Source organism: Oryctolagus cuniculus, chromosome 3 (assembly GCF_964237555.1).
Source record: "Oryctolagus cuniculus chromosome 3, mOryCun1.1, whole genome shotgun sequence".
NCBI lineage: Eukaryota > Metazoa > Chordata > Mammalia > Lagomorpha > Leporidae > Oryctolagus > Oryctolagus cuniculus.
Genome location: NC_091434.1, coordinates 9,496,191 through 9,519,526, shown reverse-complemented (window position 1 = coordinate 9,519,526; position 23,336 = coordinate 9,496,191). Strand labels below are relative to the sequence as shown.

At 43.8% G+C, this 23,336-nt stretch overlaps 1 protein-coding gene across 1 annotated transcript in view; it reads right to left on the bottom strand.

Moving 5' to 3' along the window:
• The window catches only part of PID1 (phosphotyrosine interaction domain containing 1), a 349,321-nt gene that overhangs the window by 300,937 nt on the left and 25,048 nt on the right, over nucleotides 1–23,336 (bottom strand). The window lies entirely within an intron of this gene.

Genomic DNA, 23,336 nt, shown 5'->3' with positions numbered 1-23,336 from the left:
AAATAAACATCTTAATTGCTGCCATTACTGGATAATCGTTCATATAAATTGCTTGGAAGAAATAAAATTTCTAGTCCAACATTTTCAGCTCATTGAGAGTGTGGTCTAAATTTGTGGTATACTGGTCAGAGCTCAACACATTCTAATTTATAGATAAGACCAGTCAACAGCTGGCATGGGTGGTGTATTAGCTTGCTAAGTCCAACATAACAAAATACCAGGGATTACATGACTAAAGCAACAGAAAGTCATTGCAGTTTGGAAGCTGAGACTCTGCAAGGTGTTGGCCCATGTTTTCTCCTGAGTTCTCTCTGCTTAGTGCGGGGGGTCACTGGCTCACAGGGTCCTTATATCATTCTCTCCCTGTGCCTGTTTGTCCTTGGTGTGCCTCTGTACACCCTGACCTCCTCTTTTTAAATGTTTTTAACTTTTTAAGCAATTTTCAGTGTTAACATCCATGGTATTTATTACTCTGTTTTCAACTGGTCTTTTATGATATTACTCATCCATTCCCCTACCTGTTGTATCTTTAGCGCATAACACTATTGACCTTTTAAGCATAACACTGTTGACAAAATTTCTAATTAATTTTTGACATAGAACTCAATGTGTTTCAAGATAAGTGAATATCTTATGAAACCTTCCCATAATCTGTGCCATAAACTAGGTCCACATAACCTCCAAAAGTTCCCTCCTGCCCTATTATTTTTTTAAGATTCATTTATTTATTTACTTGAAAGTCAGAGTTACACAGAGAGAGAGAGAGGAAAAGAGAGGTCTTCCATCTTCACTCCCTAATTGACCGCAACAGCCAGAGCTGTGCCGATCCAAGGCCAGGAGCCAGGAGCTTCTTCTGGGTCTCCCATGCAGGTGCAGGGGCCCAAGGTCTTGGGCCATCCTCCACTGCCTTCTCATGCCATAGCAGAGAACTGGACTGAAAGTGGAGCAGCCGGGTCTCAAACCAGCACCCATATGGGATGCTGGTGCTTCAGGCCAGGGCGTTAACTCACTGCACCACAGCACCGGTCCCGCACCCTATTATTTGTTATTATTAGTTTTTTGATTAACATAAAATGCATCCTTTTACAAATTTTTGAGGTATACAATACAGAACCAATAACAATAGGCCTAATGTTGTATAGTAGAACTCTGGGATTTATGGATCTTGAATAACTGAAACATTGGACCCTTTAACTAATATCTTCCCATGTCCTCTCCCTCCAGCCCTGGTAACCACTCGAGTCCTCTTCTGTGGGCTTAACTATTTTGGATCTATCACCCAGGTGGCATCACGTGGTATCAGTCCAGTGTCTGCCTTATTCCACTTAGCATAAAGTCCTCCAGATCCATCCATATTGTCCCAAACTGTAGGATTTCCTTCCTCAAGGACTGAAAAATGTACCTATGTATGTGCATATCCCACTTGCTTCCCACCCCTCTGTTGGTGACCCCTGAGATTGCCCCCATTACTTGGGTATTGTGAATCACACTGCCCTGACTGGGCCAGGACAGACACCTCTTCAGGATCCCAGTTCCAATCCCTTTGGATCAATATTCACAGGTGGCATTGTCAGATCATATGGTAGTTCTATTTTCAGCTTTTCAAGAGAACTTCATATTGTTTGTCATAGTGGCTGTATCCATTTATACTCCCTCTAAAGGCGGTACAGTGGTAAAGAGGTTCCCTTTCTCCACATCTTCAACAACAAATAAGGAGATTGAATCATTAATTGTCAGCCTTCCAACAGGGTGGGCATTTAGCCTAGGGGCTAAGACACCAGCTAAGGGGCCCAGGCCCGTACTGGACCTGAGAAGGGTACCGCGCTCTGAGTCCTGCCTCCAGCTTCCTGCTAATGCAGGTCCTGGAGGCACTGGTGATGCTCAAGGAATTGGGTCCCTGCTGCCCACATGGGAGACCTGGACTGAGTCCTGGTTCCCAGCTGAGGCCCAAACAGTTGCTGGCATTTGGGGAGTAAACCAACTCTTTCTCTCACCCTCCATCCATCACAATAAATTAAACTAAAATTCTTAAAACCTTCCAACAAAGTAAATATCAGGACAAAGCCGGCGCCGTGGCTCAATAGGCTAATCCTCCACCTTGCGGCGCCGGCACACCGGGTTCTAGTCCCGGTTGGGGCGCCGGATTCTGTCCCGGTTGCCCCTCTTCCAGGCCAGCTCTCTGCTATGGCCAGGGAGTGCAGTGGAGGATGGCCCAGGTGCTTGGGCCCTGCACCCCATGGGAGACCAGGAAAAGCACCTGGATCCTGGCTCCTGCCATCGGATCAGCGCGGTGCGCCGGCTGCAGCGGCGGCCATTGGAGGGTGAACCAACGGCAAAGGAAGACCTTTCCCTCTCTGTCTCTCTCTCTCACTGTCCACTCTGCCTGTCAAAAATAAAAAAATAAAAAAAAAAAAATAAAAAAAAAAAGTAAATATCAGGACAAATGGGTTTGCTGGTGAATTCTACACTTAAAGAAGAATTAATGGCCGGCGCCATGGCTCAATAGGCTAATCCTCCACCTTGCAGCACCGGCACATCAGGTTCTAGTCCCGGTTGCCCCTCTTCCAAGCCAGCTCTCTGCTGTGGCCCAGGAGTGCAGTGGAGGATGGCCCAAGTCCTTGGGCCCTGCACCCCATGGGAGACCAGGAGAAGCACCTGGCTCCTGCCTTCGGATCAGCGCGGTGCGCCAGCCGCAGCACGCCGGCCATGGCGGCCATTGGAGGGTGAACCAACGGCAAAAGGAAGACCTTTCTCTCTGTCTCTCTCTCTCACTGTCCACTCTGCCTGTTAAAAAAAGAAGAAGAATTAATAACAATGCTTCCTAAACTCTCTAACAAAATAGAAGAAAGAAAACTTTCAAACTCTTTTTAAGAGGCCAGCATCACCCTGACACCAAAGGCAGACAAAGATACCACAAGAAATGAAAACTAGAGGCCAACACTTCCAGTGAACTTTGATGAAAAAATGCAAAACAAAATATTAACAAACCAAATTCAGCAGTGTATTAAAGAGATCAAATACCCTGACCAAGTGGGATTTATCCCTGGAATGCAAGGATGGTTCAACATATGCAGATGTATCACACAATGTATCACACAATGGAATGAAGGATGAAATCACACTACCATCTCAGTAGATGCAGGAAAAACATGTAACAAAATTCAGCACCCTCTTATGAAAAACAAAACAAAACTAACAAAAAAAAAAAGGTCGACAATCAGGCACATGAAGGAATTTATCTCAGTTCTGTAGAGGCCTTCTGTGAAAAAGCCTCCAGCTGCTATTACACTCAGTGATAAAACATGAGATCTTTTCTTCTAAGACCTGGGACTTAAAATACTCACTATTTCCACTTGTATTCATCATAGCAACAGAAGTTTTAGCCAGTTAGAACATCCAGGAGCAATTTCAACAGAAAAAAAGAAAAAGCGTTCAAATCAGAAAGGAAGTAAAATTATCTCTGCAAATGGCATGATCGTCAATTCAGAAAACCCCAAAACCTCTTCAAAACAGTTGTTAGGGATAATAGACGAATTCAGCAAAGTTGCAGGATATAAAGTCAGTGAGCAAAAATCAGTGACTTTCTATTCACTAACAATGAATTATGTAAATGTTTTAAAAATAGCTCATTTACAATAGCATCCAAAAGAATAAAATATTTAGAACAGACTTGACCGAGGAGGTAAAAGATTTATAAAATTAAAAATATAGAACATTAATGAAAGAAAGTAGATATAAATAAATAGAAATATGTGTATGTTCATGGATTAAAAGACTTCATATTCTTAAAATATCTATATCTCAAAGCAATCTACACATTCAATGGAATTCCTACCAAAATCTGCATGGTGGTGTTTACAGAAATAGAAAAAATGTGAAACCTCAAAAAATCACCAAAACAATTTTAAACAGGAAGAACAAAGCTGGCAGCATCACAATTAATGGTTTCAAAAATAGATTACAGTTCCAGTGATCAAAACAGTATGGTACCGACATAAAAACAGACATATCAATCGATGGGAAAGGATAGAGAGCTGATCTTTGACAGGAGTGCCAAGAATATCTGTCGGGGCAGGATTCAATAAATGATGCTGGGAAAGTTGGGTATATGTATGCTGAAGAATGCAGTTGGATCTCTCACACTGCTCACAACAATGAGCTCAAAACAGATTGAAATCTTACTTGGAAGACTTGAAACCATAACCTCCTAGAAGACAGCATAGGGGGAAAGCTTCTGGACACTGGCCTTTGCAAGTGTTTCTTAAATGTGACTCCAAAAGCATAGGCAACAAAAGCAAACACAGACAAGCGGGATTATATCAACTCCAAAAGCAAAAAGAAACGATCAACCTAATGAAAACACCATGTTCAGGGCAGGAGAAAATATTTGCAAGCCGTGTATCTAACCAAGGGTTAATACCAGGTTACCTGAGGAATTCTCACCTCCTCACACAATCACAATAAATTAGGACCGGCCCTAATTGCTTACTTTTAACTCAATTATCGTCTTACTGCTCTCTCTTCATTTTCTGAGACACAGGGGTTAGGTGAGGCTTAATATGAATTTTAGGGGGATAAAATTCAGTTCAAAGTGTAGCATAGAACTATAAATTGAATGAATGTCACAATTGCCCCATGCAAGTTAATTGCTTCCTAAAGTAAGTCCCTCTATTTTGATGTTATCACCTGTATTAATATCGTAGGGCCCCTTTAATGAAATGCCACATACTGGGTGCCTTAGAACAACAAATGGTCATTACCTCACAGTTCTAGAGGTCCAGAGGCCCAAAATCTAGACATCAGCCTCTGAAGCTGGGAAGGAGCCCATCCTAGACTCTGGAAACCTCAGAATGGCTGTCTTCTTCCTGTGTCTTTGCAAGCATCCTTTGTGTGTGGGTGTGTGTGTGTGTGCACGCATGCGTGTGTACAAGTTTCCCTGTTGTAAACAGATACCAGGCAAACTGGATTAAGAACTGGACCTTCTACAGTAGGACTTAATCTTCAATAATTATACCTACAATGAACTTATTTCCAAAAAAAAAAAAAAAAGAGGTCACATTCTATGAATGTGCATGAAGTATTACAAGGATTCAGCATCCTAGACAAAAATCAAAGATCTTGAAATTCAAATAAACATTTTCCTTCTCCTTACCCAATTTCACACACACAAAAGTTTCTAGGGCCAGTGCTGTGGCACAGCAGGTAACACCGACCCCTGCAGTGACAGCATTCCACATGGGCATCTGTTCAAGTCCCAGCTGTCCCCCTCTGATCCAGCTCCCTGCTGCTGTGCCTGGGAAAGCAGCAGAAAGATGGTCCAGGTCCTTGGGCCCCTGCACCCACATGGGAAACTTGGAGGAGGTTCCTGGCTCCTGGCTTTGGATCGGCCCAGCTCTGGCCACTGCAGCCATTTAGGGGGTGAACCAGCAGGTGGAAGATTCATGGGATTCCTGAATGGTGTCCCTACTGCAAACGCCCATGTGCTTTGCCATTGAAATGAGCAGGTTAATGGTTCACATGAAAAATTCTGTGGGTGTGTGGGAGACCCAGAATAAACTCCTGGCTACTGACTTCAGCCTGATCCAGCCCTGGCCATTGCAGCCATCTAGGGAATGGAAGATTTCTTTCTCTCTGCCTCTCCCTCTCTGTAACTCTGTAACTCTGCCTTTCAAAAAAAAGAAAAGAAAAGAAAAGAAAAGAAAAGAAAAGAAAAGAAAAGAAAAGAAAAGAAAAGAAAAGAAAAGAAAAGAAAGAGGATTCCATTTGTGGCTCAATCTGAATTCATCATTCTAGTCAGTGAGTTCTATCATCCAGATATACATATAGATGTCCTTTCACTGTCCAAAGTATTGCTAAGAGCTTACTTGCATCTCGGAAAAGGTTGAAACATTGAGATTCACTCATTCATTCATTTGTTTGTTAACCAAACCTTTGCAGCTGCACACATTTTTCTAGGTGTTGTCCTAGGTGCTGGAGAGATTGCACAGGAAAAAGCAGGTAAAATACAGTCTTCATGGAGCTTACATTCAGGTGATGAGACTCACAGCAAAACCAAAAAATTAATACTGACAAATGCCAGGTGATAAAAGCTATCATAAAGAAATACCAAGAGGGCACTGGCTAGAGGCAGAATTATAGCCAGGACAGTCAGGGAGGGAGTTGACAACTGGATAGGGATCTGCAGACCTGAGAAGAGAGACCCGTATACATATTGTGGACAAACATTTTTAAAGGATTTTTGTTGTTCTTGTTTACGTATTTGATAGACAGAGTTACAGACAGAGAGAGGGAGAGACAGAGAAGTCTTCCGCCCGCTGGTTCACTCCCACAATGGCCGCAACAACTGGAGCAGGCTGATCCTCCAGGAGCTGTTTCCAGATCTACTACACGGGTGCAGGGGCCCAAGGACCTGGACCACCTTACACTGCTTTCCCAAGTGCACCAGCAGGGAGCTGGATGGGAAGAGGAGCAGCCAGGACATGAACTGGTGCCCATGTGGGATGCTGGCACTGCAGGTGGAGGCTTAGCCTATTATGCCACTGGCCCAAAGGACAAGCATCTTCTAACAAAGGAAGTACATAGGAGGTCCAAAGGTCCTGTGGCAGAGGGGGACAACCTGATCTGTTCAATGAACAGCAAGAGGACAGAGTGCCCAGAACTGAAGAAGCAAGGGAAGAAAAAGAAAAGAGGAAATTCTGAGTCTTGTCATCTGTCACTGATCAACCAGCTGGCTTCTGCCAAAGTCCAGAGAATCTTTGGTCATTGCAGAAATCAGATGAAATTCAAGTTGTTGTTTTATTTTTTCCCACGAGCCTAGAGCTCCGTGTATATAGACTCCTCTCTGTCTTGGTCTAAACACATTAAATTGTGTCCTCTAAACACATTTATGAGGTATTTAGGCCTCGTGATCTTAACCACTCTCCAAAAGGCAGAAGAAAAGGGGCTTGAATCAGTTCCTATTTGGACGGAGTTTCTTCTGTTTAGTGTGAGCAAGATGCAAATTGTATGATTTCTAGTAGTCATCAAAGGCTCTTTGTGGTGGCTCTTTATTCAGGAATTTATGTTATGTGACTTTGTATTTTTTTACAGATGTATTATATTTATTTAAAAAGAGTAACAGAGATGGGGGCACATAGAGAAACAGAGATCTTCCATTTCCTGGTTCACTCCCCAGATCTCTACTTCAGCTGGGACTGGGGCTGAGCCAGACCAAAGCTGAAAGTGTGAAACTCTGTCAGGGTCTCCCACATGGGTGGCAGGAGCCTAAGTGCTTAGATCACCTTCCACTGCTTTCCCAAGTGCACTAGCAGCAAGCTGGATCACAAGCAGGTGCAGCTGGGACTCGAACCAGTGCTCTGATATGGGATACTGGCATCCCAAGCAGCAGCTTGTCCTGCCACACCAAAATATTGGCGTCTGTAATTATTTTTAATAAACTCATTAATAGACCAGCAGAGAGACAGACAGTGAGAGAGAGAGAGCCCCCAAATACTGGTTCACTCTCCAAATTCCCACCAGTGTGGGACACAGGTATCTTAACTGCTGAGATAGACGCCCATTCCTGTACTTATTTACTATTCCCCTCCTCAGTCTTAGATTTTACCTTCTGGATTTAGTGTCTGAAGAAAGACCTGAGCTAAAAGAAAGTAAAAACAAAGAAAAAACTTAATCCTCCCAATAAAAAAAAAGAAAGTTGAAAACATACACTTTCTGACTTAGCAAAACAAAACAGGCAACCAGAGGTGATACTGCAGGACACAGATGCAGGGAAAGCATCTTTCAAACATCTGCCTTGCGTGCGATTGTAACTTACCCACTTCATTTAGAAGTTAAAGGGACAGAGAAGAAAATATCCCGTATTGGATTCTCCAAATCAATTGTGCTTTAACTGAGGCTAATTTCAATAATTTGATGGGTTGAAAACCTCTGATTAATGACTGCTAAAGTATTTAACAATGGAATCAGAAAACCAAGCAAAATGACTTTGATCAATTGAACAATTTGTCTCTCAGTTTGTAGTCATCTGAAGAATTTGACCCTAGATATTTGTACTAAAATATGCTGAAGCCAAAAGTCAAAACATCATAATAATTCACAGAAAATTGTTTGATAGGTACAGCCAAAATTGACAGCACTATTTCCAGCTCAATCATACCACATAAATTCAGCCAAATCGAGTCCAATATTTTGAAATTAACTCCACTAATGGTCTTTCACTTTGCTTTATATTTGTTCCAATAGGACTATATGATGTGGGAATGCACACCAAGTGGAAGCTGGGGTCAGATGTTTAATCTGAGAGTGCTGGAATCCAAGCAGAGGTTGAATGTTATCATATTGGCCGGTGCCGCTGCTCAATAGGCTAATCCTCCACCTAGTGGTGCCGGCACACCGGGTTCTAGTCCCGGTCGGGGCGACGGATTCTGTCCCGGTTGCCCCTCTTCCAGGCCAGCTCTCTGCTGTGGCCAGGGAGTGCAGTGGAGGATGGCCCAAGTGCTTGGGCCCTGCACCCCATGGGAGACCAGGAGAGGCACCTGGCTCCTGCCTTCGGATCAGCACGGTGCACTGGCCGTGGCGGCCATTGGAGGGTGGGCCAACGGCAAGGGAAGACTTTTCTCTCTGTCTCTCTCTCTCACTGTCCTCTCTGCCTGTCAGAAAAAAAAAAAAAAAAGAATGTTATCATATACAGCCCACAGATCTGAGTCAAGGGTAGAACCAGGCTGAACTACACATTGCAAAACAGACAGCAAGGTTGGGGCACAATGGTTAAAAATTACTCCCAAATAGCTGGCCTGATGAGTCATATGTAAGACACCAAAAATCTTTTTCTTAGTGAAGACTCAGTTGAGAAATTTGACTCAAGGGACAAATTGTTCAAATGATCTGATAATTCTTTATCAATTTGGTGAATGCAAGGGGAAGTATAACAAATACAACAAACCAATATATGCATAGAAAAGACCCAGATGGAGACACTGAACCACAGAAATCACGTTAATTTTAATAATTTTCTCACATAGGCCCTTGTTTGTGGCACCTAGTGTGTTAGAAATGTGTTTTGTCAAGGCATTTGCTGCACAGAGGGTGGGGGGAACAGGAAGCAATTAATTCAAGCACAAAAATTTGCAGAACTTACAAATATGTTTTGTAACATTCGCCCTCCAGGATCATGAGAACAGCAGAGTCATGAATGCCTGAGAAAGTGAACTGACCTCGCTTCCTTCCCCAAAGAAGAGAAACGCCAGATTACTCACATGTGCAGCCAGATATTCCGCCTCCCTTCCACATGTATCGGCATTTCTGGTTCTTCCAGAACCCAGCCGTGAGTTCGCTGGTCACAGAGTGCAGGGTAAAGGGTGAGGCATGCACCGCCATTCTGAGCTAATAGTGGGAGGCAGGCCGAGAACCTTCACAGGCTAGGCTGCAGACCCGTAACAACCAACATGCCAAGTCTTGGTAGACTGCATGATCAGATGAACAAAGAAGAGCTGTCGAGAAATCAAAAAGTGACAGCCATCAAAGCTCCCCGAGTCTTTTCTCCTACCAGGGGTGCCCTCAGAGATGGGTGGAAAGCTGTGCACGATGCTACTCCCGCATTGACAAGGCCACGAAGTGTGGTCTGCTCTGCCTTCTCCGTGGTTGTCACCATGACTGCAAGTTCACAGACTCAGAAAGCATGAATCAAGTCAACTATGCAGAATTGCAATTGAACCTCAGGCAATGAACCAGTCACACTTTTGGAAAAAGGGAAAATAGTACCCATACTGACTATGAGATAAGTCACAGAGTACACACAGCCACACTAGAAAAAAAAGACCTTATTTCTCTCTAATCAGAGAAAGAAAAAGTGAAGGAATTGTAGAAGCAGAACAGCACCCCACTACCCCTTGGAAGTGCCCTCTCGATTGCATCTCACCTGGTTCTAAACACTGTGTGGGGTTCTGACTGAGACGCAGGGAGAGATGAGCTGCAAGGGGGAGCAGGAAGCAACGAGGGGGTGGAAAGAACTGTGGCCGTGGTGATTCCAGCCTGTGTTCGGGGAGCACAATCTAAAGTGCTCAGAAAGGACAACTGCTTGATTCTTTCTCCTCACCGTTCCACATGGTTGCTCTCTCAAAATTATGACAAGGGCCCAGAGAAGAGCATCTGCTTGTGGCCTTTCTAAAATCCATTTCTCCAGTCCACTTTCTCTAGAGCTCCTGCTACTTGGGTGAAGCCCAAAACAGGGATGGAAAGAATGGGTGAGCCAGACCTGCAGGACCAAGTCATTCCATAGCCTTGGCCACCTTGAGGGGGCACGGCTGATCTAGGGCACAGCAAGACTTCTCTTAGGACTCCCTCTGAGAATCATAGGCGAGAACCTAAAGCCAAGACCAGCACTGGGACACAGTGATTAAGCTGCCACTTGCAAAGATGGCATCCCTTATCAGACCGCAGTTTGGGTCTGACTGCTCCACTTTGAATACAGCTTCCTGCTAATGCACTTGAGAAGGTTCTTGTCACCAAGGAGAAGGACTAGGATGGAGTTCCTAGCTCCTGGCACCAGTTCTTGGGAGGGAACAAACAGATGGATGAGATCTCTCTCCCTCTCTCTCTCTCTCCCTCTCCCTCCCTCTCCCTCCCTCTTCCTCCCTCTCCCTCCCTTTCCCTCCCTCTCTCTCCCTCTCCCTCCCTCTCTCTCCTCTCTCTCCTCCCCCTCCCTCTCTCTCCCTCTCTCTCTCCCTCTCCCTCCCTCCCTCTCCCTCCCTGCCCTTCCCTGTCCTTCCCTCTCCCTCCCTCTCCCTTCCTCTCCCTCCCTCTCTCTCCCTCTCCCTCCCTCCCTCTCCCTCCCTGTCCTTCCCTCTCCCTCCCTCTCCCTCCCTCTCTCTCCTCTCCCTCCCTTTCCCTCCCTCTCTCTCCCTCCCTCTCCTCTCTCTCCCTCTCTCTAACTCCTTCCCTCTCCCTCCCTCTCCCTCCCTCTCCCTCCATCTATCTCCCTCCCTCTCCCTCCCTCTCTCTCCCTCTCTCTCCCTCTCTCTCCCTCTCTCTCCCTCTCTCTCCCTCTCTCCCTCTCTCTGGCATTCTGCCTTTCAAACAAACAAACCTAAAGAAATAAAAGAACTTAGAGGCATGTTGGGACTATGAGAACCCACGTCCCTAATGGCCAGGTCACTTGACTCCTGCTTCTAGTAACAGGGTAATAACAATTCCAAGAACCGTCAAGGCTTGTTTTCTCAAAACATCAAACTCAGTTCGGTTTCCGGTAATCCACATGCCTTGGTCCTGACGTGTAAATCTGACCCACCTTCCTCCCTCAGTCGGATATTCTCTATTGAAGCTAACTGTCCCCACCAATTCTGAAGTTTCCATGTACAGCATGCTTTTCAGAACCCTCCTTCATTTGGACAGTATCTCCGTCTCAAGGCAGACCCTCCTTTGTCCACATCTCTCTTAAAATAGTTTTTGTTAGACTAACACACATTGCAGTGACTCACAGAAGTCCTGTTTGCAGCATTCATCTGGGACAGTCCCTGCTTGGTGTTAGTGCACATCCATCAGGCATGGCCCATGACCCAGACAAGTCCAGGCAACAGACTGTGATGACTGGACTGCCCTGCAGAAAATGTAATGCACAGCACTGAGGTCAGCTCTGTGATGCAGTAGGTTAATCCTCTGCCTGCAGCACCAGCATCCCATATGGACCCTGGTTTCAGTACCAGCTGCCCTTCTTCTGATCCAGCTCCCTGCTAATGGCCTGGGAAAGCAGTGGGGGATGGCCCAAGTGCTCCCTGCAACCACGTGGGAGAGCTGGAAAAAGTTCTTGGCCCAGATCCAGCCTTTATGGCCATCTGGGGAGTGAAGACCTCTCTCTCTCTGTCCCTCCTTCTCTCTTTCTATAACTCTGCCTCTCAAATAAATAAATAAACCTTTAAAAAATGAAAAAGCATGGCCCTGACTTCCAAAGAAAAGAGGATGGAGAAACAGAAGGAGGAAGAAAGAAGGATGAGGGAGAAGGGAGGGAGGAAAAGAAGAGATACAAAGGAAATATGAGTGGATACCTGGGGACTTTCCTCTCTAAGAAACATTTTGTATTTGTGAATCCCCACTCCTCTCTCTGATGGCATTCCCCTGCCCATGCATAAGCAAGAGCGTGGGAACACACATCCTCCCCTCATCTAAGCCCTTATCCCTTTCTACTTACTCCTCTTATCATCCTGTCTTACAGAAGCGTACAGATTCTGACTTCCCAGTCTCCATCTCTCCAAATCTCTTCCCCAGCTTTCATAAATCCAGTTGAGCTATTTTAGATCTCTGATTCAGTTTGACATCAGGGCAACATTCAACACTAATGATCCACCTCTTATGAAAATTGCCCTCATCCTTGCCTTCTGTGATGCTAACATTTTGCAGTTCATCTCCCTCTGTCCCTGGCTCTTCTCTTCTCCATTTTGTGCAGGCTCCCTTTAGCCACATCTCTCTCAGCTTCCCTTAGACTCCAATCCTCAGCTCCCTTCGTTTACTCTATATCTGCGTCCATGGAGACTGCCATCACATCTGTGGCTTTAATTTCAATTTAATTGACCACTTTCATGTCTTGATCCTAAATCTGAATTTCCAGCTAGTCCATGAAAGGAAAGAGCTTGAAGGCTATTCACATACTGTATCAAACTTAAATGTCACCTACTATAAACAAAGGCCCAAATTAAATTCAAGATTGAAGTCAACAATTGAAGGAAGGCCAGTGCAGAGGGTTTACTGACTTATGTCAATTAGCTTGTAGATCCAAAGGGACAAGTGTCAAAGAACAGATTTGGGGACACATCCAGAAAGAGAACAGAGATCAAAGCCACGGAATCCAGAATGATAGGAAGGATATCAGTTATTATAGATATCAGGTATAAACATGAACTGCAGTAGTAAGTTCAGGACAAGTCCAATAGCATGGCTGAAAATGCTGATGCAACATTTCTTTATTCCTACCTTAGCCCAGGGAAATTCAAGGGGCGTGCTGATGGAGCAAGACAGCAGAGACTCACGGATTCCATAGCCACAGATAAGAGGCCAAGGAGTCAGACATTTGGGCAGTCATTAACATTCTGTTGCCATGAAGTTCTAAGCATAGAATTTTACATTTGTCCTTGTTAAATTTTATCTCGTTGTTTTCTGCCTAGTGTTCCAGATGTCAAAATTATTTTGAATCGCAATTCGTGCATCTGTCATATTAGCAATTCTTGTTGCTAAGCTTGTATCATTTGCAAATTTTATGTGGCCTACTATATCCCTAGCCAAGCAATTGATAAAATGTTGAAGTCAGCCAAGCACTGAGCCACATGACATTTCTCTTCAGCATTTTCTCCCGTTGACATCAACCTACTAATCAACACGTTTTTGGAAGTTAGTTTTCAACCTGCCACAGCGTCACCTGATTGGCTCAACATCCAGCTAATATTTCATTATTCTGTCTACCAGGCTATAATTTGATTTTGGAAAATGCTCTTTTGAAATCCAAGCAGGCTTTTCTTAAGAGTTCCCCTAGTTTTTCCTGCTCCACCAACCTAGGAGTGTAATAAAAAAAAGAGGATGATTATGAGTTTGGCATGACTTTTCCTAATGAGTCACTGCTTCCTCTTCTTTCTGCCACAAGCCATCTGTTTAATATTCTATTTTAGAAGCTCTCTCTGGAATGAACTCTGATTTGCCAGTGTGTAGTTTGCAGAAATCCTCTTCAAAGTTGGAAGAGAATTTGTCCACCACCAATCTCCTGGACCTGCTTTCATTCTCCAGGGTCAGATGGTTCAAAGATTCCTGAAAGGAACTCACAGCTCACATGCAGGTTTGTTCCCTGCAGTCCTTGTAAAATGAAGTCCTTTGAAATTCCCAAGTGCTCTAATATTTCCACTGCAATCTTCATCTTGTCTTCCCAGCTAATGATGAAACTATAGAACAAACCAGGTCTAATTACCATTCTTGTTGTACTCAAAAGACTCTTGCTTGCTTGCCATCAGAATCTCATCATCTGCCCCAAGCAACTAGACTTTGTCCAACCTATTTGTTCAAGACAACACATATATACCCTGTACCCTTATTCATTTACACTGATCTTAGGTAATTCTGAACTTTGATCTCCTGAAAGCTGTGGTCGCTCCATCCACCCCTCATGCACGCTCTTAGGAATTTCATCCCAAGGCTTCCTATGAAGTCACCCGGATCTATGGTTCTATGGAGCCATCCTGATTCAGAGACTTCAATTCTTCTGACTGCTTCAAATCCCTCCTTAGAGACCTCTTCCTCCAATCGAAAGGGAGCCAGGAGCCAGGAGCCGCCTCTGGGTCTCCCATGCGCATGCAGGGGCCTAAGCACTTGGACCATCTTCCACTGCTTTCCCAGGCCATAGTGCAGAGCTGGAGTAGAGCAGCCAGGATCTGAACAGGTGCCCACATGGGATGCCAGCACCGCAGGTGGAGGCCTAACCCACTATGCCACAGCACCGGCCCCACTCTTGGTCTTTTTAAGCCCCCTTGTGTCTCCTTCCTTCCAAAGACAGTTCCAGACAAGCCGGGAATCCGCTGAGCTATTTTTCCTGCTGTGTGACAAGGTCAAAAGCAGTCTCATGCCATGTCCAGGCTGTAGAAAGGAACATCTATTTCAACTCAAGCCCCCATGGTCTCTCCTCAACTCCCTTCTAAATCTTACTCCAAAACCAATCTCCAAAATGGGAACTTGCAGGATTGTTGCCTAGTTCCTAACCATTATCTTTACAGGTGGCTCTGCTCATGATAAATCATTAGCCTAAGGCAAGAACACTGTTCCTGAAAAAGCAGAAATAACTCCAGCCTAGTGTGTATTTTTTTTTAAATAAGAGCTCTGCTTGCTTGTTCTGACTCAAACTAGATGCTGGCTCACTTGTGTGTTTTGCTTTCGAGAACAGGGACTCTTGACAGTCTCTTTCTCTTTTTCCAGCTTGCATCTCCATAAACGCACACACACACATTCTTCTCATCTATGTGTTTAACACCTTTGTGGCTCCTAAAATAAGCTACAGAATATTCTCCTGCTTAAACATTTCATTCTAGCTTCATAAACCCACCAAGGACGTCTTGTGTAATTGAATACTTAAGGCACAGCCCTCTTTCAGTTTGATTTATTGCTCTTTGTCAATACTATCCCTTATGGCAAGTTCGAGTCAGATTGGGAGAGCTGAGAGGATATATTTTCCAGAATGTTCTTTCCTAACCAAGGCCATTCTCCTCTGAAAACCCTTTTGATTCTGACTGCAAGTAAAATGCTTTGTACTTATTCCCTACAGATCACCCTACTGAAGATGGAAAAACTGAAAGTATTCCAGCTGACCTATCCACTGGGTTTCTACCAGAGCTCTCCTGGCCTGCCCTGTGGGTGGTGGATTTGCCAGCCACCCACATCCATATAGTCTCAGGCGCCAATTCCTCAAGCACTTCGGGAATGGGCATTTGCCCTGGCAGTTATGCCTGTCACCTCCCACATTTGGGGTGCCTCTGGCTCCTGACTCCAGCTTCCTGCCAATGCACACCCTGGGAGGCACCAATAGTGGCTCAAACAATTGAGTTCCTGCTACCCATCTGGGAGATCCAGGCTGTGTTCCTAGCTTCTGGCACCAGCCAGGCACATTCAACCATTGCAGGTGCTTGGGGAATAAGCTAGGAGCTGGGCTCTCGTCTCTGTCTCTGTCTCTCCCCCCCCAACCCCCGCAACCCTGTTTTCATTCTTTTTCTCAAATTAATAAAAACAAATAAATAAATCACTTCATATACACACACACAAGGATACTGCAAAATAATTAGTGCAGAAATTGAACAACAAGAAAACTTTATTTTGGTGCACATAGCTTCAAAATTTGGGCGTGATTTTTCAGAACACACATTTTTTATGAACTTTCTGAAGATCCTTCTATGTACAAATTTCAAAATTTTCTACACCAAGATAAACTTATCTTTTAATTCTGCTTTCTGTAAACTTTTTGATTTATATTTAAAATATATATTTTATGTATATATAAAGTATAAATATAGATTTTGATACAACTGTAGTTATTGATCCTTGGTGAAAAGATTTTTCTCTGTCAATATCTTAGGAAAATTATCAATTAATCTGGAAGATTAAAATAAGTCTGATATTCTGTCAGACTTTGCTCCAAAAATTATATATAAGCTCTGATAGAAAGCTTGCTAGGAACTTCAAATTGGCAGATGCCACCAGCAGAGAAAGATCAGTACTACACTGTTGAAATCTTTATTTAATATATACTAAACTGACCTTCAGTATATAAAGAGAATTGAAAATGAATCTTGATGTGAATGGAAGGGGAGAGGGAGTGGGAAAGGGGAGGGTTGCGGGTGGGAGGGAAGTTATGGGGGTGAAAGCCGTTGTAATCCATAAGCTGTACTTTGGAAATTTATATTCATTAAATAAAAGTTAAAAAAATAAAATAAAAGCTCCACTTTTCATTGGATTGGCATCTATCTAAAGGACATGGGTGGTAGGACTGGGAGTGGGAGACCCGGAGTGTCCAGGTCAGAGACCAGGGAATTCACACAAGTCAGGGTACGAAGTCCTGGGAATTGGGTGCACTCCTCAGAGCCCCCTTACAAGGATGGTTTGCGGAGCACAGTCAGGGCTGGAGGAGAATTGATGAAAACACCAGCAGTGTGGGAGAGGCCTCCGCACAGTCTGCCCTCCACAGCAGAGACAGGAAGAAAGCCAGGAGCAGAGCTACGTGGGCATCATAACGTGGAATATTGAGTTTACAGACAGGGTCCCTGCAGCTGCCCCACTACTGCACTTTTAATAAAGGGCATACTAACCCAGCACAAGTCAAGCTCTCAATGGGTCAGCTTGGGCAAGTTTGGGCCTGCTATTGCAGGTTATTACACCTGGAATGGGTGCAGCTGGGGCAGGGGCTGATGGATGATTCTGACACCACACATTCAGTCCAGTCCAGATTTCCAGGTTTTGTACAAATAAGAATTCTTGAGACTGCATTTTTTCAGAACTATCTTCAAAGTCAATAATAATAATAAAATTTTAAATGGCATTTAGCTTTTTGACTTGGAATAAATTCATTTCCATGCTTTCTTTACCCAGTGATCATGCTGATAATTCTGCTTACCCAAGCGTTACTATTTTCTTTTCAGTAAGCATACTTGAAATTTTTAAGTAATAAATAAATACACTTAAATCTTTCAATTCTACTTTCTTCCAAAAGTTTTGCACAGAATTAGCACAATTCAGTTTCCTGTGTTTCCCTGCATTGACAGTGGAGATAACTCTCAAACATGTGACATTTGTGAATTATCTGCTGGCCCATGACATAGATCAGGTGTTGAGTGACACACATACAACTGCAGACACTGTTCCTCCCTGACACATGAAATATCCCCTGTTCATCTTTCCCCAGTCTCCCAATCAGAAGGTGTTTCCAAAGGCTTTACTCCAAAGAAAACATCGTTAATCCTTAGGAAATGTGGATTTCAGCTGCCTTTGAATTGGATTTTCCCCACTGCTATAAAAATGAATTTTTAAGAGTCTCCAACAGAGAAGCCACATACCTGGTCAGCACCACACCTGGGCAGCTCCGCAGCAATGGTTTGACCACAGATCTCTGCTCTGCAGTTACTCTCTGCAGGTGTTTGGAGCGACTCCCCTGGCTCTCATCTTCATATCTTCCTCTATTTCAGTTTGTATTAGACTCTTTATGGATCTATCTTGTATCTTGATGTCTTCCGGGGTTTTTTGCCAAGTTCTTCCCCAGGTTGCACTGAATGTAACTCTCCATCAGTGTTGAAGGCAGAGCTGGGTTGCTTTCATTCATCTTCGGTTGGTCTTCGATTGACCTACTGCCTTCTGCTCATGATTGCCCCCAACCTGGAGACCTGACCTACACTGATCCGCCAGCAGTTTCCTCTCTTAAACCCTCAAATCGAAAGCCAGCTTCACCACCACAGATGTGTGCTCATCCCACCTTGTCTGTGGCTCCAAGTCATGCCTGCCCCTAGAAAAGGCCTTCATTTCCACCAGCCGCACGAGGCCACGTGGCAATCCCAGCCGCCCCGCAGCCACTTCCCTCCTTCCCTGAAGTGGGCCTCCAAGCAGCCGGCTTCTCCCTGCTCATCCATTGCTTCACCGGGCCGGCTACTTCACTCTGCCCACCAGCCTTCTCGGTTGGAGGGCAATACATGCTGGCTAGAATTTTATGGTCTAAATTCAACATAGTTAAAGGACTTGTAGTTTTTTTTTTTTCCCAAAATAAAGCAGGCAGCACTCATTTTACTACTGATTTTGCTGTTTCCCCCTCTTCCCCAGCTTCATTAAAAGCCCTTGACAAAGGCCAGTTGAGCGCCCCGGCACCTGCAGGGAGCCAGCTGGTCTAGGAGCAGGCAGTTTTCACCAGCTCTCAAGCACCCAGGTGCTTTCAGATAATTCCCAGCACACCTCTCATTTAAGGAACCCCAGAGCCTTGCTTAAGCTCTGTAGCCCATTTTCCAATCTTTAGTCTTCATCTTTATTTCCAGGTGGTTTTGACATCCATTTTTCCTCCTTTTTTTTTTTTTTTTTTTTCCAGGCAGAGTGGACAGTGAGGGAGAGAGAGAAAGGTCTTCCTTTGCCATTGGTTCACCCTCCAATGGCCGCCACGGCTGCCATGCTGTGGCCGGCGAACTGCGCTGATCCGAAGGCAGGAGCCAGGTGCTTCTCCTGGTCTCCCATGCAGGCGCAGGGCCCAAGCACTTGGGCCATCCTCCACTGCACTCCCAGGCCAGAGCAAAGAGCTGGCCTGGAAGAGGGGCAACCAGGACAGAATCCGGTGTCCCGACCGGAACTAGAACCCGGTGTGCTGGCGCCGCAAGGCGGAGGATTAGCCTAGTGAGCCGCGGCACCGGCCTTTCCTCCTTCTTAATTATTTTAAAAAATTTTTATTTGAAAGAGCAAGAGAGAGAGTGAGAGAGAAATATATCTACCATTTGCTGGTCCACTCCCCAATGCTTGCAGGAACTCCATTCAGACCTCCCACATGGATGTGAGCTATCAGTCACTGCCTTCCCATGCACATTAGCAGGAAGCTAGATCAGAAGCAGAGGGGCCCAGACTCAGACCAGGCACTGTGATATGGGGCACGAGTGTCCCATGCAGTGGCTTAACCTGCTGCACCACAACGTCAGCCCCTCAGTTGCTGTGAGCTTTCTTATGCTCTCTGCTTTTCTGCTTTTTGATATCTATCTACAGGTAATACCTCAATGAGTGATCTTAGAGGATAATGCACATCTGAACCCTCACAGGAAATAAAGTTTGGTTCACAATTTGGTTATTGATGCAATTAGATTTACCTGCTTTTTAAAAAGAAGGTAAATACACACACACACACAGAGAGAGAGAGAGAGAGAGAGACTTCCATCTGTTAGTTCACTCTCCAAATGACCACAATGGCCCAGTCTGGGCCAGACCAAGGCCAGAACTCCATCCAGGTCTCCCATATGGGTGGCGGGGCCCAAGTAGTTGGGCCATGACCCGCTGCTTTCCCAGGCAAATTAGCACTGATCTGGATCATATGTGCAGCAGCTGGGACGTGAACCAGCTCTCCCATGGGATGCCAGTGGTGCAGGCTTCGCCTTGTTACTGGTGCAGGTTTCTAGGGCCACATTAATGGGTAGTTTCTCTGCCTCAGCTTTTTAATCCATAAAGTGGGATTATAATGGTACCTACCTCAGTTATAGCTTTGGAGAATATTAAATTAATTACTACATATAAGACACAAGGCATGGACATGTTTATTAATGTTAGCTATCACTCTTATTTTCAATATCTCATAACTTTCATAACATAAAAAGTTAACTATAGGGGCCAGCACTGTGGCATAGTGGATAAAGCCACTGTGCATACCATATGGTCACCAGTTTGAGTCCCAGCTGCTCCGCTTTCCATCTAGCTCCCTGATACTGTGCTTGGCGAAGCAGCAGAAGATGGCCCAAGTGCCTGGACCCCTGCACCCACGTAGGAGACCTGGAAGAAGCTCCTGGTTTCCGGCTTCTGGCTTTGGACAGAACCAGCTCCTGACATTGTAGTCATTTGGAGAGTGAACCAGAAGATGGAAGATCTCTTCTCTGCCTCTCCCTCTCTTTCTCTCTCTGTAATTCTGCCTTTCAAATAAATATATCTTTAAAAACAAAAAAAAGAAAGAAAGCAAACTATAACTCATACTCTTTAAACTACTTTTGAATTATTATTTCACGTGCTAAATGTGTTCAAGTACGCTCTCTCAATAACTGAAATAGTAAACAGAAGTCAGTATCAAGTAACTCAGCCTAATTAACATGTATAGAATACTTCACCCAACAACAGAATCCACATTCTTTTTAAGCACCTAAGAGAAATTCACCCAGATGGACCACACGCTGAATTGTTAAAAAGTTCTGAATAAATTTAAAAGGATGGAGACCATAAAGACCATATTATCTGACCACTACAGGCTAAAATTAGGACCCAATAACAGAAAATTTTCTGGAAAACTAATCTCAAAACATGAAAATTAAATAGGAGTTGATTCAAACAAGAAGTTTTAAAATAAAATATTTTGCATTAAATAAAAATACAAACCAGATCAAATGTTAGGGAATACACTTAAAACCTTGTGCTGAATGAACTTTACAGCTTGAAATGCTGACACTGCAAAGGAACAGAGGTCCTGAATCAAACATGGGACTCCTCAAATGGAGTAAATTAAGCACAAATGGAAAGAAAGAATCAAGATTGAAGCAGAAATCAATGAAATAGAAAATGGAGTAGGATAGTGGAAGTCAATTAAACAAAAAAAAAATTGTAAAGATGAAACAAGCTGATGAACTTCTACCTACAGCAGTGGTTTTCAAAATCTTAGTGTGCTTTGGATGGACAGGAGTGCTTGTGGGAACACTGACAGACTGCAACCTTGGCTGTCGCTGCAGCAGCAGTTCTGGGGAGAGGCCCAGGACTTTTCATTTCTAACACGTTTCCAGGTGGTTCTTTTTTTTTTAAGACTTTATTTATTTGACAGGTAGAGCTACAGAGAGAGAGATAGAAGCAGAGGAAAAGCTCTTTGATTCACTTGTTCACTCCCCAAATGGCCGGAGCAACAGCCAGAGTTAGGTCAATCCAAAGCCAGGAGCCAGGGACTTCTTCTGGGTCTCCCACCTGGGTGCAGGGGCCCAAGGACTTGGGCCATCTTCTACTGCTTTCCCAGGCCGTAGCAGAGAGTTGGATTGGAAGTGGAGCAGCTGGGACCTGAACCAGTATCCATATAGGATGCCAGCACCACAGGAGGAGAGTTAGTCTACACCGCCACAGCACCAGCCTCCTCCAAGTGATTCTAATTGCTTCTGGGGATTATATTTTCAGAAGCAGAGAGCTACACCGGTTAGTACAAATGAGGAAGAACAATGCAAATTATTAATATGAGGAATACGGCAGTCAATATCAATATACAACCTCCAAATGTCCAAAGGAAAATAAGGGATAGTCATAAAAAGGTTAATAATGTTAATAATATTATGAACAACTTCATGCCAGATATTTGACAATTTAGATGACATTGACAAATTCATTGACATAAATAACCAAAATAGACATACAAAGAAATTAAAAACCTGAATAGCCTATAACTTCCAAATAAACTGAATGTGTAATTTTAAACCTCTCCATAAAGAATACATAAGGATATGGAGATGGTGCTGTGGTACAGCCGCTAAAGCCAGTGCCTGCAGTGCCAGCATCCCATGTGGGCACCAGTTCAAGTCCCAGTCCACTTCCCATCCAGCTCCTTGCTAATGTGCCTGTGATTGCAGTGGAGGATAGTTCAAGTGCTTGGGCCCCTGCACCCACTTGGGAGACCCAGAAGAAACTCCTGGATCCTGGCTTCTGTTTGGCCCAGCCAAGGCTTTGGCAGCCATTTGGAGAGTGACCCATCTGATAGAAGATCTCTTTCTCTCTCTCTCTCTCTCTCTCTGTCTCTCTCTCTCTCTCCCGCCTTTCCTTCTCTATAACTATTTCAAATAAATAAACATTTAAAAATGAATACATAAGGCCTAAATAGTTTTGACAATAAATTCTATCATATATGTAAAAAGGAAACCATACCAATCCAACAGAAACTCTTTCAAAACTAGAGAAGGAAAATTTTCCCAGACATTCTAAGAGGCCAGCTGTACTCTAACACCAAGGTCAGAGGACATTATAAGAAAATAGCAAGCCCATACCTCTCTCAGTACCTTTAACAATGTATTAATGAAACAAATCTAGCAATATACAAAATATAATACACCATGATCACATATGGCTTGTCCCTGGAATGAAAGCTGAGTTTAATTATAGAAAATCCATGTAAATTAAATCATGCAAATAAAATAAATGTTAAAATAATGTGATCACCCTCACATGTGCAAAGACTTTTAACAAAAATGTTATAGCAGAAATTATCATAAAGTGGTAACAGAAAGGAACTTCCTGAACCCGGTGAAGGTTGTACATGAAAAACATGAAGATACTGTCATGGTTAATGGTGAGACACTGAATGCATTTTCCCCTGATCAGAAATAAAGCAAAGATATACAGGTACACTAACTCTGTACAACATTGTCCTTAAAGTAGCAGACAATTTATGAGGAAATAAAAGGCAGGGAGAATTAAAAGTACCCTTATTAATAGATGACTTGATTATGTGTATAGAGAACTAAAAATTTCAAGGGGGAAGGCAATGTGGTACAGTGGGTTAAGCTACCAATTGGACTCCCTCATCCTATACTGGAGTGCTGATTGGAGTCCTGGTTATTTGTCTTTTGATCCAACTTCTTGCTAATGTACCTGGGAAGGCACTGGATGATGGTGCAAGTACTTGTATCCCTGCCACCAACATAGGAGACCCAGATGGAGTTCTGGGATCCAGGCTTCAGCCTGGCCCAGTCCAAATGTTGTTGAAGACATTTGGAAAATGAACCAGCACATGGGAGATCTCTCTCTATTCTCTCTCTCTCTCTCTCTCTCTCTCTCTCTCTCCATCTCTATCTTTATCCCTATCTTTCTCCCCGCTCCTGTGCCACTCAGCCTTTCAAATAAACAATTTAAAAAATGTTTCAAGGAAGCTACTAGAGTAATAAGCAAATCTAAAGATACAGCATGAAAAGCTAACATGAAAGTCAATTATTTTTCAATCAAATCACAAATAGTTTAAAACTGAAATTTAAAACAGCATTAATTTTTATGGAGGTATCAAAACATGAGATAATTAATGACAAATTGAATAAAATATGTGGAAGTCCTTACTCTGAAAACTACATGATGCTGCTGAGAGAAATTAA